At 39.1% G+C, this 12,378-nt stretch overlaps 1 pseudogene; it reads left to right on the top strand.

Moving 5' to 3' along the window:
• Positions 1-622: 622 nt before the first annotated feature.
• LOC100358567 (vacuolar protein sorting-associated protein VTA1 homolog) lies at positions 623-2,848 on the top strand (annotated as a pseudogene).
• The last annotated feature ends 9,530 nt before the right edge of the window (positions 2,849-12,378 follow it).

Genomic DNA, 12,378 nt, shown 5'->3' with positions numbered 1-12,378 from the left:
CGATCAGGGAAATGCTAATAGAAACCACAGTGAGATTTCTCCGCACCCTAGTTAATATGGCTATCATACAGAAACCAAAAATCATTTTGGGACAGGCACTGTGGCTTAGTGGGTTAAGCCACTGCCTGCAGTACTGGCATCCCATATGAGTGCTGGTTTGAGTCCTGGCTGCTCCACTTTTGATCCAGCTTTCTGCTAATGAGCCTGAGAAAGCAGTGGAGGATGGCTCATATGCTTGGATCCCTGTACCCATGTGGCAGACCTGGATGAAGTTCCTGGCTCCTGGCTTCAATCTAGCCCTGCCTTGGCCATTGTGGTCATTTGGGGAGTGAACCAGCAGAGATCTCTCTCTCTTTCTCTCTCTCTGTAAATCTGAAATTCAAATAAATAAATAAATCATTTTTTAAAATCACCAAGTATTTTACTGAACAATTTTAAATGTTGTATGAGCAGACATCTACAACCATTGAACTATTTTTACAATAGTCAGTCTGGTTTAAACTGCTTTTCTGTGAATGTAAGAATATGTACTTGAAAAAAGAGTGGAGATGGCCGAGCTTGCTCCACTGCCCCCACTCTCCCCAGTTTAAGAACATTCAGCATCACCTGATGGTTCAGGAGCATGACAAACAGGACTCTGTGGTGGCCAGTTACTGAATAGTTGCTCAAGAACTGATCTGAGAGGTGATTGGCAGGCATTGTTCGATCATTATGTATCTCACCAAGGGGGTCATTTATATGCCATGCAAACTAGAATGAAGATTCATAATAAAACTGAGTGTTGTAAATTTTTATCAAAATTAATGGGTCAGTTAGGAGCTCTTAAGAAACAGTTGGGGGGCTGGTACTGTGGTGCAGCACATTAAAGCCCTGGCCTACAGTGCTAGCATCCCATATGTGCTCCAGTGCAAGTCCCAGCTGCTCCACTTCTGACCCAGCTCTCTGCTCTGCCCTGGGAAAGCAGTAGAAAGATGGCCCAGCTGGTGCCACAGCTCACTAGGCTAATCCTCTGCCTGCAGTGCCACCACCCAGGGTTCTAGTCCCAGTTGGGGCACTGGATTCTGTCCCGGTTGCTCCTCTTGCAGTCCAGCTCTCTGCTGTGGCCCAGGAGTGCAGTGGGGGACAGCCCAAGTGCTTGGGCCCTGCACCTGCATGGGAGACCAGGAGAAGTGCCTGGCTCCTGGCTTTGAATCAGTGCGGTGCGCCAGCTGCAGTGTGCCAGCCACAGTGGCCATTGTGGGGTGAACCAATGGAAAAGGAAGACCTTTCTCTCTCTCTCTCTCACTGTCCACTCTGCCTGTCAAAAAAAAAAAAATGAAGATGGCCCAAGTCCTTGGGCCCCTGCACCCATGTGGGAGACCTGGAAGAATCTCCTAGCACCTGGCTTCAGATCAGCACAGCTCCAGCCGTTGCAGCCATTTGAGTGAACTAGCAGATGGCAGACACCGACTCTCTCTCTCTGTCACTCTGCCTTTCTGTAACTCTGCCTTTCAAATAAATAAATAAATCTTAACAACAACTGTTAGACCAGACTTGGATGGGACTCAATTATCCCAATGAGAGACTTCAATGATACAAAAGCATAGAGGTTTATTGTTCTAGCTCAAGCTAGGGTCCACTCCTCCAATCATCACAGCAGTCTTCTGATGAGAATCCATCCCATTTTTTTGTGGGGTTTATATAGGGTTTTCAGAGACATTCTATACATTATAGCACCATTCAGCAAATCATCTCATTCTGTGGGAAATTTAAAGAACATCTCTTAAAATTGCTTAGTAAATCCAGTGGTTGGATGGCTCTGGGGTTGATACTTTTTAAAATGATTGGCTAAAGTATAGGGTATGAGCTGCTAGGGTGTACGATCCAAACTGCAGGGTTTTGGGATGTTATCAATCACCTTAGCTGTCTGAAAAGATATATGGAACTTTAGGTATTTCCCTGCTATCTGCTGATTGGCTGTTTCTAGGGGAGTTTATCACAAGGGGAGTTTATTTTTCTTCTTTCAGAGCTTTTGGCTTAGGGTTCAGGGCCCGGTCATGGCTGAGTTACAAGATGGGGGCCTAGTCTAAAATAGCTGCACATTGATCCAGGCTCAAGTTCTTCACAACAACAACAAAAAGAAACAGTTGAGTGATAATGAAGCTATTCCCCAAAGAGCAGTTGGTTCTGCCCATTTGGGGAATTATTCTTGGAAAATGTTTATATATGCAGACAGTGAACATTGTGTTGGGCAATTTCACAAAAAAAAAATGATCAAGTTCTTCTATATTGCAAGTTTTTTAATAGATGTCATAACCATGTTTGACATAACACTAATGAAAATGTGAAACACACAAAGTATGCAAGGTGGAAGGCAACATATATCCATAATTGCTTAAAGAATGAGGAGACTCCTCAAGCAGGCCCTACTGCAATTGAGGAAGATACTGATAGTGAAGAAAATGAAGATGCTGTAGTAGCATCTCTGCCCATTCAACACACCTCAGCCATCATCATCTTCAGCAGTTGACCCAGGCAGCATGCCATCAGACAGCTATACTTGAATACAGATTCCTCTGGGTGCACATGCCCCAGCCAACACACCAACGAAAGCACCTCATAGCATGGGTGTAACAAGGAATACCATCCAACCTACTCTATAGACTATTCCAGCCATTGATCCTGCACTTTCCAGTAGTTTCCCAAGGCGATACCCACCGCACCCCTGAGGAGTTTGTGAGAGCTCAGAGATACTGCAAATATGCTCACAGTGCTTTGCAATATGAAGATGTAAGCACTGCCATTCAGAATCTACAGAAAGCCCTCAAGTTACTGATGACTGACAGAGAATGAAGCCTTTGTACAACAGATCCACAAATCTTTGGCATAAAGAACTAACTCCATTACCCTATCTTCAGCCTATCAAGAGTACAGTTTTAAGAAAGACTTCAGTTGAATTGAATATGATGATAAAATCTGTGAATATCAGATTCCTTTTGAAGCAATAATCAGTAGCCTCAACCAGTTTTTACTGTCCATTTAATGGCTCCAATAATTTTGGGTACATAGGGCTGATGTTGGCAAGATCCTAAAAACACCCTTTGAACCCTGCTTCAGCAAATGAAAACACAGAAAATATATATTGGAAATAAACTTTATTAATTTACATACATAAAGAGAATTTTTTAAAAGCCATAATATTTGGACAAACAGATCATATTACTTTGCAGTAAAATTGTAAATCTAATAAAAGATTCCAGAAATTTCTAGATTAGAGATTAACTTTTTGTTTTCCTTAAGACTTATATAAAACAAATACAAATGTCCTAAAGTGTTAGATTAACCTGAAAAACTTATGTTCAAAACACAATTTTTATTCATTAGAGTTTATAGTTGACAGAAGGAAAAATCATTCAGTAAAGAGGTAGAAATGCTTTCAGACTTAATATTAATAATGTTGGTTTCCCAAATGCTTTCTCTTATCCATTAAGCTAAAGGTGAATTGGTATTTGCTGCATCAGCAGTCTGACCGCATGTCTTAGAGAATGAAAAATAGAGGTCTGTAGAGATGCCTGAAGAGTTGGTGCTTTTAAGTTAAGATTCTTCTCAGCTGCTGAGGAGTATGTTCCATTGAGTGCATAACTATGAATGACTCAGAAGATTTATAAGACTTAAGATACTCAGTTGTTAAGTTTATGAATTTTGTGGGAAATTATGGACTTACGGTGTCACCTGAATTTGCTGTGTTAAAAAAAATAAATACAAAGATTCTTTTTAAATAAAACTTTAAAAAAGCATAGGCTTGTATGGAACAAGATGTTTCTAAACTTCATAACATGCTGTTATTTTAATACAAAACATACATAAGCAAATGTTTTAAACATAAATAATTGATTATAAAAGCTTGTGTTTCTACTCAAATACACTTGTGAAAAGAAATTACAATTTACCCACAAAATAATCTAGAATTTCCTAACAGTATCTAACTTAAATAATGAAGTAAAAACATCCTAAAACATCTTTTGTTTTTGTGAATTTAATTACAGTACTTTAAATTAGCATTTTCCATCCCAAAGGTTATTAAAAGTTTTGAAATGGAGATAAACTCCATGAGGTTGGTAGATTTTCTGTTCTAAATTCTTCATGTACTTGGGGCTGGTGCTGCTGTGCAGCAGGTAAATCCTCTGCCTGTGGTGCCAGCATCCAGTATGACTACCAGTTCTAGTCCCGGCTGCCCCTCTTCCAGTCCAGTTCTCTGCTATGGCCTGGGAAAGCAGTGGAAGATGGCCCAAGTGCTTGGGCCCCTGCACCCACATGGGAGACCAGGAAGAAGCAGTTGGCTCCTGGCTGTAGATGGGTGCAGCTCTACCATTGCAGCCATCTGGGGAGTGAACCAATGGAAGGAAGACCTTTCTTTCTGTCTGCAATTTTACCTCTCAACTAAATAAAATCTTAAAAAATATATTCTTTATATACTCATATTAATTACAACCTCCTATTTTAGAAAAATGAGGGTTAATGGTTTATGACTTCTGCTAGTCTGTGATTGTTACAAAGTAAAACTTCTAGTTTTATCCAGAAGATAATTCCTTATCTGCAATCACCTTATTGTAACAAAAATTGTGGTACTAAGTTAATAGTCTTTAAGTAAATACAAATTAGGAGAATATTTAGCAACTTAAAAACACCTGGCTAGAAAATTTATTCAGATGCAAACAAGATTCCTTGTGGGGTAACCACATGCTGAATTTCTGGTTTTTTATTTACGTGTCTCATTGTCACAGGCTGAACAGCAACAGAACACAACATGAGAATGATGAGCACTCCTCTAATGCTAGAGACATATGTGCCCTGTCAGGACTTCATTGGCCTAATTCATCAAAAGACTCAGGAATAAATGTTTCTGTTTTCAAGAGAATTGTGGGGCTGGTGCCATGGTGCAGTAGGTTAATCCTCCACCTGCAGCACCGGCATCCCATATAGGCCCCAGTTCCAGTCCCAGCCGCACCTCTTTCAATCCAGCTCTCTGCTATGGCCTGGAAAAGCAGTATAAGATGGCCCAAGTGCTTAGGACCCTTCACCCATGGGAGGCTGGAAAAAAGCACCTGGCTCCTGACTTTGGATTGAGCAGCTCTGGCTGTTGCAGCCATTTGCGGAGTGAACCAATGGATGGAAGACCTTTCTCTCTGTCCTACCTCTCACTGTCTATAACTCTACCTCTCAAATCAATAAATAAAATCTTTCAAAAAATCTTTTAAAGTGAATTGCAACCACTATTGCATGTTTTCTTTCACAACTTCAAGTGGACTTAGCTCATAAAATAAAATGAATCATGGTTTCATAAACATTAAAGCTTATCATAGACAATTGGTAACAATGAATAGCTTCCTTCATAGTCTCTCTATATAAATAATTAATAAGCCAATTATTTTCTTTCTACTCTGCAAAGCCAGTCAACACAATTGATTTCAAATTTAGAATTTTCAAATCACCCAGAAATGCACAATGTTAATGCTTTTGGAGCTTTATAAGAGCACAAAATATCAATTTTTAATTCTTGCACTTTTTAATATTAGAGTTCTAAGACATTAAATAGTATTTTTCTTTCTAACCCATGTAAGACTAACAATGTGCAGAAAAAATATGAGGATTTTTGTATGCAGATAAATAATTGTGCTTTGCCTAGAATCATGCTTCAACTGTGGTTATTTTTCCTCTCCACTGAAGCCAGGAAGAAGAGAGTCTTGTGAAACTAATAAAATGCCCCTGGTGTTCTTAAATGATTACTTTTTGGACAGGAACTTCCAAGAAACAACACCACAGTTGTAGTGAACTTTTTCTGTGGTTGAATCTTCTCTTTGCTTTCAGGAGACCAAGAGAAGCCACCTGGAGATCTCAGAGAAGGCCACACAGGAATGGAGAGGCATGCATCTCCCCTGGAAGCAGTTGTGTCTGTAAAATTGTTTGCTCATGGTAAACTTGACAGGTCTCTATCCATTGATAAAGAAGAGACTCATCATAAAAATTAGTAACACAGAAAAAAAATCATTGAAATCTCATTTTTTTCTGCCACAGGTAAGTGGAACAATATCTCTCACAGTAAAACAAACAGACTGTAAAGAGTCTATCCAATATCTCTGGCTCTCCTCACATTCTAAGAACAGACCTTGGAGAACTTCTAGCTGCCTCTTCCAGAAAAGTAAATCAGTAAATAAATTGTTAATTAAAAAAAAGGAGGTAACTTTTTTTCTGTATTTCTGGATAGGATCCCTGTCTTTGAATCAATATGTCATGATTTTTATTCATTTTTCCTTCTTTGGAATTGGGGTAGGAGTAGGCAAAAACATGCATGAAAGAAGGGAGAAAAAGCTTAAAGCACTAGATTGTAAAGTAGGAACAAATAGACAGGAAGGCTGGAGGTGAAGGGGTAATGACTAGGTTAGGGAAAAAAGCCAGCTTATTAAATCCTTAAAAAGAGAAAGGAAGAAAGGAGGAGGAAACAGAGAAGTATGGTTATGTTCTTATGGAATTACATTCTTATGCAATCTGATCTCTTTGTATTAATAAAAATAGAAATGTTTAACAATTAAAAATTTATTCCTTTATTGAATCACTACTGCCTCATTCCAACACTCTATAAAAACAGAATCCAAAGGCAGGCATAGGTTGCAGGGTGGGGCACAGTGCAAGTGGCAGTGACAGCCCAATTTCTCTAATATCAAATTCTGCACCACAACTTCTAATCCAGCAAAGTTCTACACATCACCCAGAATCAATTTCATAAAATAAACCACTTAGGGCAAAAGCTCAGAGAAAATCAATGTCCCCATTATTCGTTGCCTGTGAAGCACTCATAAAAATTAGCATGCTGCTAAAGAAAATGAGATGATGGCCAAGCTATGTATAAAAAACACAGGAATGCAAAGTCAGGAGGCAGTTTGGTGTTTCATGAGCACCCAAAGTGAACTGCAGATGAAAAGGAGGATGCATTACAGAATGGGAGCTGAGTAGGCAGCATAGCCAGCAGTGATCACCAAGCCATTAACCTGAGATTGATGAGGATTTGTGAAGTGTATAAATGAGTTCTACCTATAACAACAGTAATTACTTTTTCTTCAGGACACAAAGCAAAACACATTTTTTTCCAATTTTTATCTGTTTTTCATTTTATTTAAAAGGCAGGGGGAGAGGGAGAGGGAGAGAGATTTCTTCCATTTTCTGGTACATCCCCAAATGCCCACAACAGCAGGCAATGTTCAGCCTGAAGCCAGGATCCTGGAACTCCATCCAGGCCTGGGAGAGTTCAGTTAATTCTGAGGATACACAGTCTTCAGTGACACCTGTCTTTATAAAGACACATCTCAATACAAAATAAAACTCCCTACTCAGGACTTTAGAGGTCCAAGAGAAAACTTTCAAATATTTTGCAGATGAATGCAAAACCGAAATCTGGAGACTTCTGTGAGCCAACAAGTTCCCTGCCTACCTGAGAATCAACCTGGTCACCAGGGAGATCAAGGGAAGAGGACCAAGCAAAGCCACTTGGGACCTGTGCCCGGAGTCTTATCTCTTGAGTGAGCATAAAGGCAGCCCAGTCATTGGGCACTGGCAGCTTTGGACCGCCTTAATCCTGAAGTGGGTACACAAACTACTCAACTCCAATTTGGGCTGAGTTGTCAGACTGGAAGTCTGGTCAAAGATTGCCACCCATTAAGGAATCTGGACACAGGAATGGCCAAAAAAGAACCATTAGGAAGGCTCACAATAGGAGTCAGAGAATTAAGTGGGTAATAAATGCACAGATCCTAGACCAAGGCAACAGGCAATGAAAACCTCCTCTTTTGTTGCAAAATTTTCTTATTTTATCTTAAAGGCCTTGAGAAACAGATCTGTAGACATCTCATGTGTAAGACAAACATGGATCATTCATAATTGGCCTATAAATATTAGCATTCTTTTTTTTTTCCAACAAAGAACAAATTTAATATACACTAGCAACCAAATGACTCAATTGATATGTACAGAACATTTCATCCTACAGTTGCAGAATACACATTCTTATCATCAGTCCATAATGATGTGCCTGGGAAAGCAGTGGATGGTGGCTGCTTCCTCTAGGATAGACCACATGCTAGGCCATAAAGCAAGGCTCAGTAAGTTAAAAAAAAATCATACTAAGTCTTCTTCCTGACCACAATGGAATGAACCTGGAAATTAATAACATAAGAAAAAAAAAGAAAAAGAAACTCTAAGAAGCATGCAAACACATCAGCCTCAGGAACTAGCTCAGGGAGGGGCAAATAAAGGGAATTATTTCAGTCTCATTTCTAGGGAAATATACATCCTCCATGAACTGCTTCTTACAAAACATTTCTCCAATTATCCAGGAGAAATACATCAACTCTGAAGAGGCTATTTTTTTTTTTCCATAGAGCCCAACACGTGTCCTGGGAATCACCTGTGATGCTAGGTAGATGGATAAGAAAGCCAATTGGAATCATCTACTAGAAGACAAGATACTTTACTCAAATCACTATATTTCACTCTACAGAAAAATGTAAACTGAATCACAAAGAACTCCAGTGGATCAATCCACTGGTTTAAGCAAAGGGCATATTTGCATTACTCCAGATATGCAGGCCTCTCTTTCTGTTGTACTCTCATGTGGACTATCTGCATAGGGATACAGAGTGGGGAGGGGAGGGCTACAGCAGTAAAAATGGTCAATGTTTCAATTACAAAACTTATTTTTAATTATCTCAAATTCAGTCATAAAAATTCTGCTCTAAGCAAGACACACATAAAGCCAAGCTCATCACTTTCTAGACAAAAATGCAATGCAATGAGAATTACAAAATCTTAAAGAAAGAAATAGAAGAGGATACCAAGAAATGGAAAAATCTTCCATGCTCATGGATTGGAAGAATTAACATCATCAAAATGTCCATTCTCCCAAAAGCAATTTACAGATTCAATGCAATCCCAATCAAGATACCAAAGACATTCTTCTCAGATCTAGAAAAAATGATGCTGAAATTCATATGGAGGCACAAGAGACCTCGAATAGCTAAAGCAATCTTGTACAACAAAAACAAAGCCGGAGGCATCACAATACCAGATTTCAGGACATGCTACAGGGCAGTTGTAATCAAAACAGCATGGTACTGGTACAGAAACAGATGGATAGACCAATGGAACAGAATAGAAACACCAGAAAACACCCCAAACATATACAGCCAACTTATATTTGATCAAGGGTCTAAAACCAATTCCTGGAGCAAGGACAGTCTATTGAATAAATGGTGCTGGGAAAATTGGATTTCCACGTGCAGAAGCATGAAGCAAGACCCCTACCTTACACCTTACACAAAAATTCACTCAACACGGATTAAAGACTTAAATCTATGACCCAACACCATCAAATTATTAGAGAACATTGGAGAAACCCTGCAAGATATTGGCACAGGCAAAGAGTTCCTGGAAAAGACCCTGGAGACACAGGCAGTCAAAGCCAAAATCAACTATTGGGATTGCATCAAATTGAGAAGTTTCTGTACTGCAAAAGAAACAGTCAGGAAAGTGAAGAGACAACCAACAGAATGGGAAAGATATTTGCAAACTATGCAACAGATAAAGGGTTAATAACCAGAATCTACTAGAGATCAAGAAACTCCATAAAAAGAAAGCAAACAACCCAATTAAGAGATGGGCCAAGGACCTCAATAGACATTTTTCAAAAGAGGAAATCCAAATGGCCAACAGGCACATGAAAAAATGTTCAAGGTCGCTAGCAATCAGGGAAATGCAAGTCAAAACCACAATGAGGTTTCACCTCACCCCAGTTAGAATGGCTCACATTCAGAAATCTACCAACAATAGATGCTGGAGAGGATGTGGGGAAAAAGGGACACTAACCCACTGTTGGTGGGAATGCAAACTGGTCAAGCCACTATGGAGGTCAGTCTGAAGATTCCTCAGAAACCTGAAGATAACCCTACCATACAACCCAGCCATCCCACTCCTTGGAATTTACCCAAAGAAAATTAAATTGGCAAACAAAAAAGCGGTCTTCACCCTAATGTTTATTGCAGCTCAATTCACAATAACCAAGACCTGGAGTCAACCCAAATGCCCATCAACAGTAGACTGGATAAAGAAATTATGTGATATGTACTCTTTTTTTTATCTTTTATTTAATGAATATAAATTTCCAAAGTATGACTCATGGGTTACAATGGCTTCCCCCCCATACCGTCCCTCCCACCCACAACCCTCCCCTTTCCCACTCCCTCTCCCCTTCCATTCACATCAAGATTCATTTTCGATTATCTTAATATACAGAAGATCAGCTTAGTATACCTTAAGTAAGGATTTCAACAGTTTGCTCCCACACAGAAACATAAAGTGAAAAATAATAGATGATTTTTTTTAAATGATGATGAAATATGTGATATGTACTCTTTAGAATACTATACTGCAGTAAAAAACAATGAAATCAGGCCATTTATAACAAAATGGAGGAATCTGGAACACATCATGCTGAGTGAAATAAGCAAGTCACAAAGGGACAAATACCATATGTTCTCCCTGATCGGTGACAACTAACTGCGCACCAAAAAGGAAACCTGTTGAACTAAAATGGACACTACAAGAAATGGTGACTTGATCAGCCTTTGCTCTGACTGTTGATGTACAATTTGATACTTTATTCCTTTTAGTATTTTTGGTTTTCTACTTAATACTATTGGTTGAATTCTGTAATTAATACAGAGTTATTCTTAAGTGTTGAAATTTAACTGAAATGTGATCCCTGTTAAATCTAAGAGTGGGAATAAGAGAGGGAAGAGATGTACAATTTGGGACATGCTCAATTGGACTTGCCCCAAATGGTAGAGTTAGAAACATACCAGGGGATTCCAATTCAATCCAATCAAGGTGGCATATACCAATGCCATATCACTAGTCCAAGTGATCAATCGCTGTTCACAATTGATCACACTGAGAGGACTACGAGTCAAAGGGATAACATAAACAAGACAGTGTCTGAAAATACTAACAGATAGAATAAAAAAAAAGGGGTGGAGAGAACAATTCAACTTGAGATGCAGGATACACAGCAGACTCATAGAATGGCAGATGTGCTAAACAGCACTCTGGCCTCAGAATCAGCCCTTAAGGCATTCAGATCTGGCTAAAAAGCCCATGAGAGTATTTCAGGCATGGAAAGCCAAACACTCTGGAAAAAAAAAAAAAAAAAAAAAAAAAAACCAAACAAAAGATCTCTGAGAGTGAGATCCCATTGGAAAGAATAGGTCATCAAAGAAGTAGCTACCTTTCTCTGAAGGGAGGAGAGAACTTCCACTTTGACTACGACCTTGTCTAAATATGATCAGAGTTGCTGAACTCAAAATGCTTCCATAGCCTTGACAACTCATGACAAGAGCCTAGGGTGATTACTGAGGCCATAAACAAGAGTGTCAATTTGTTAAGTCAATAACAGGAGTCACTGTGCACTTACTCCTCATGTAGGATCTCTGTCCTTAGTGTGCTGTACATTGTGATTTAATGCTATAACGAGTCTCAAACAGTATTTTTCACTTTGTGTTTCTATGTGGGTGCAAACTGTTGAAATCTTTACTTAACATATGCTAAATTGATCTTCTGTATATAAAGAAAATTGACAATGAATCTTGATGTGAATGGAAGGGGTGAGGGGCAGGAGAGGGGATGGTTGTAGTTGGGAGGGAAGTTATGGGGGGGAAGCCATTGTAATCCATAAGCTGTACTTTGGAAATTTATATTCATTAAATAGATGTTAAAAGAAAATTAATGTTAACTGCATATTTAGGAGTGTACTATTGCATTTAATTACAGTGCTTCTCTATAGCTTATTTTTTAAGATTTTATTTATTTATTTGAGAGGTCAAATTATAGACAGTGAGAGGAAGAGACAGAGATAAAGGTCTTCTACCTGCTGGTTCACACTCCAAATGGCTATAACAGATGGAGCTTCACTGATCTGAAGCCAAGAGCTTCTTTTCTGTGCCCCCTTGGGTACAAGGGCCTAAGCACTTGAGCCATCTTCTACCGTTTTCCCAGGCCATAGCTGAGAGCCAGATCAGAAGAGGAGAAGCTGAGGCTAGAACTGCTGCCGATATAGGTACCAGCCCCTCTACATCTTATAAGCACATCTATCTGTAAGAAAAAGACTGAAAAGTGAGTCAAGTATATCACAAATTATGTTAGAAATTATCTCTAATTCAAATAAAAAAAAGAAAACCATAAAGTAGAAAAGGTTACTTTTGGCAATCTGTACAAATGACCTGTGTCCTATTACTTTATCCTTTGGAATACTTTTCAAGATTTCTTCTGGCCTTCCCATCTTCCCTTGTTCCTCAT

Source organism: Oryctolagus cuniculus, chromosome 8, assembly GCF_964237555.1.
Source record: "Oryctolagus cuniculus chromosome 8, mOryCun1.1, whole genome shotgun sequence".
Classification (NCBI taxonomy): domain Eukaryota; kingdom Metazoa; phylum Chordata; class Mammalia; order Lagomorpha; family Leporidae; genus Oryctolagus; species Oryctolagus cuniculus.
The sequence above is the reverse complement of the archived record's forward strand: the minus strand, read 5'-3'. Positions and strand labels throughout refer to the sequence as shown.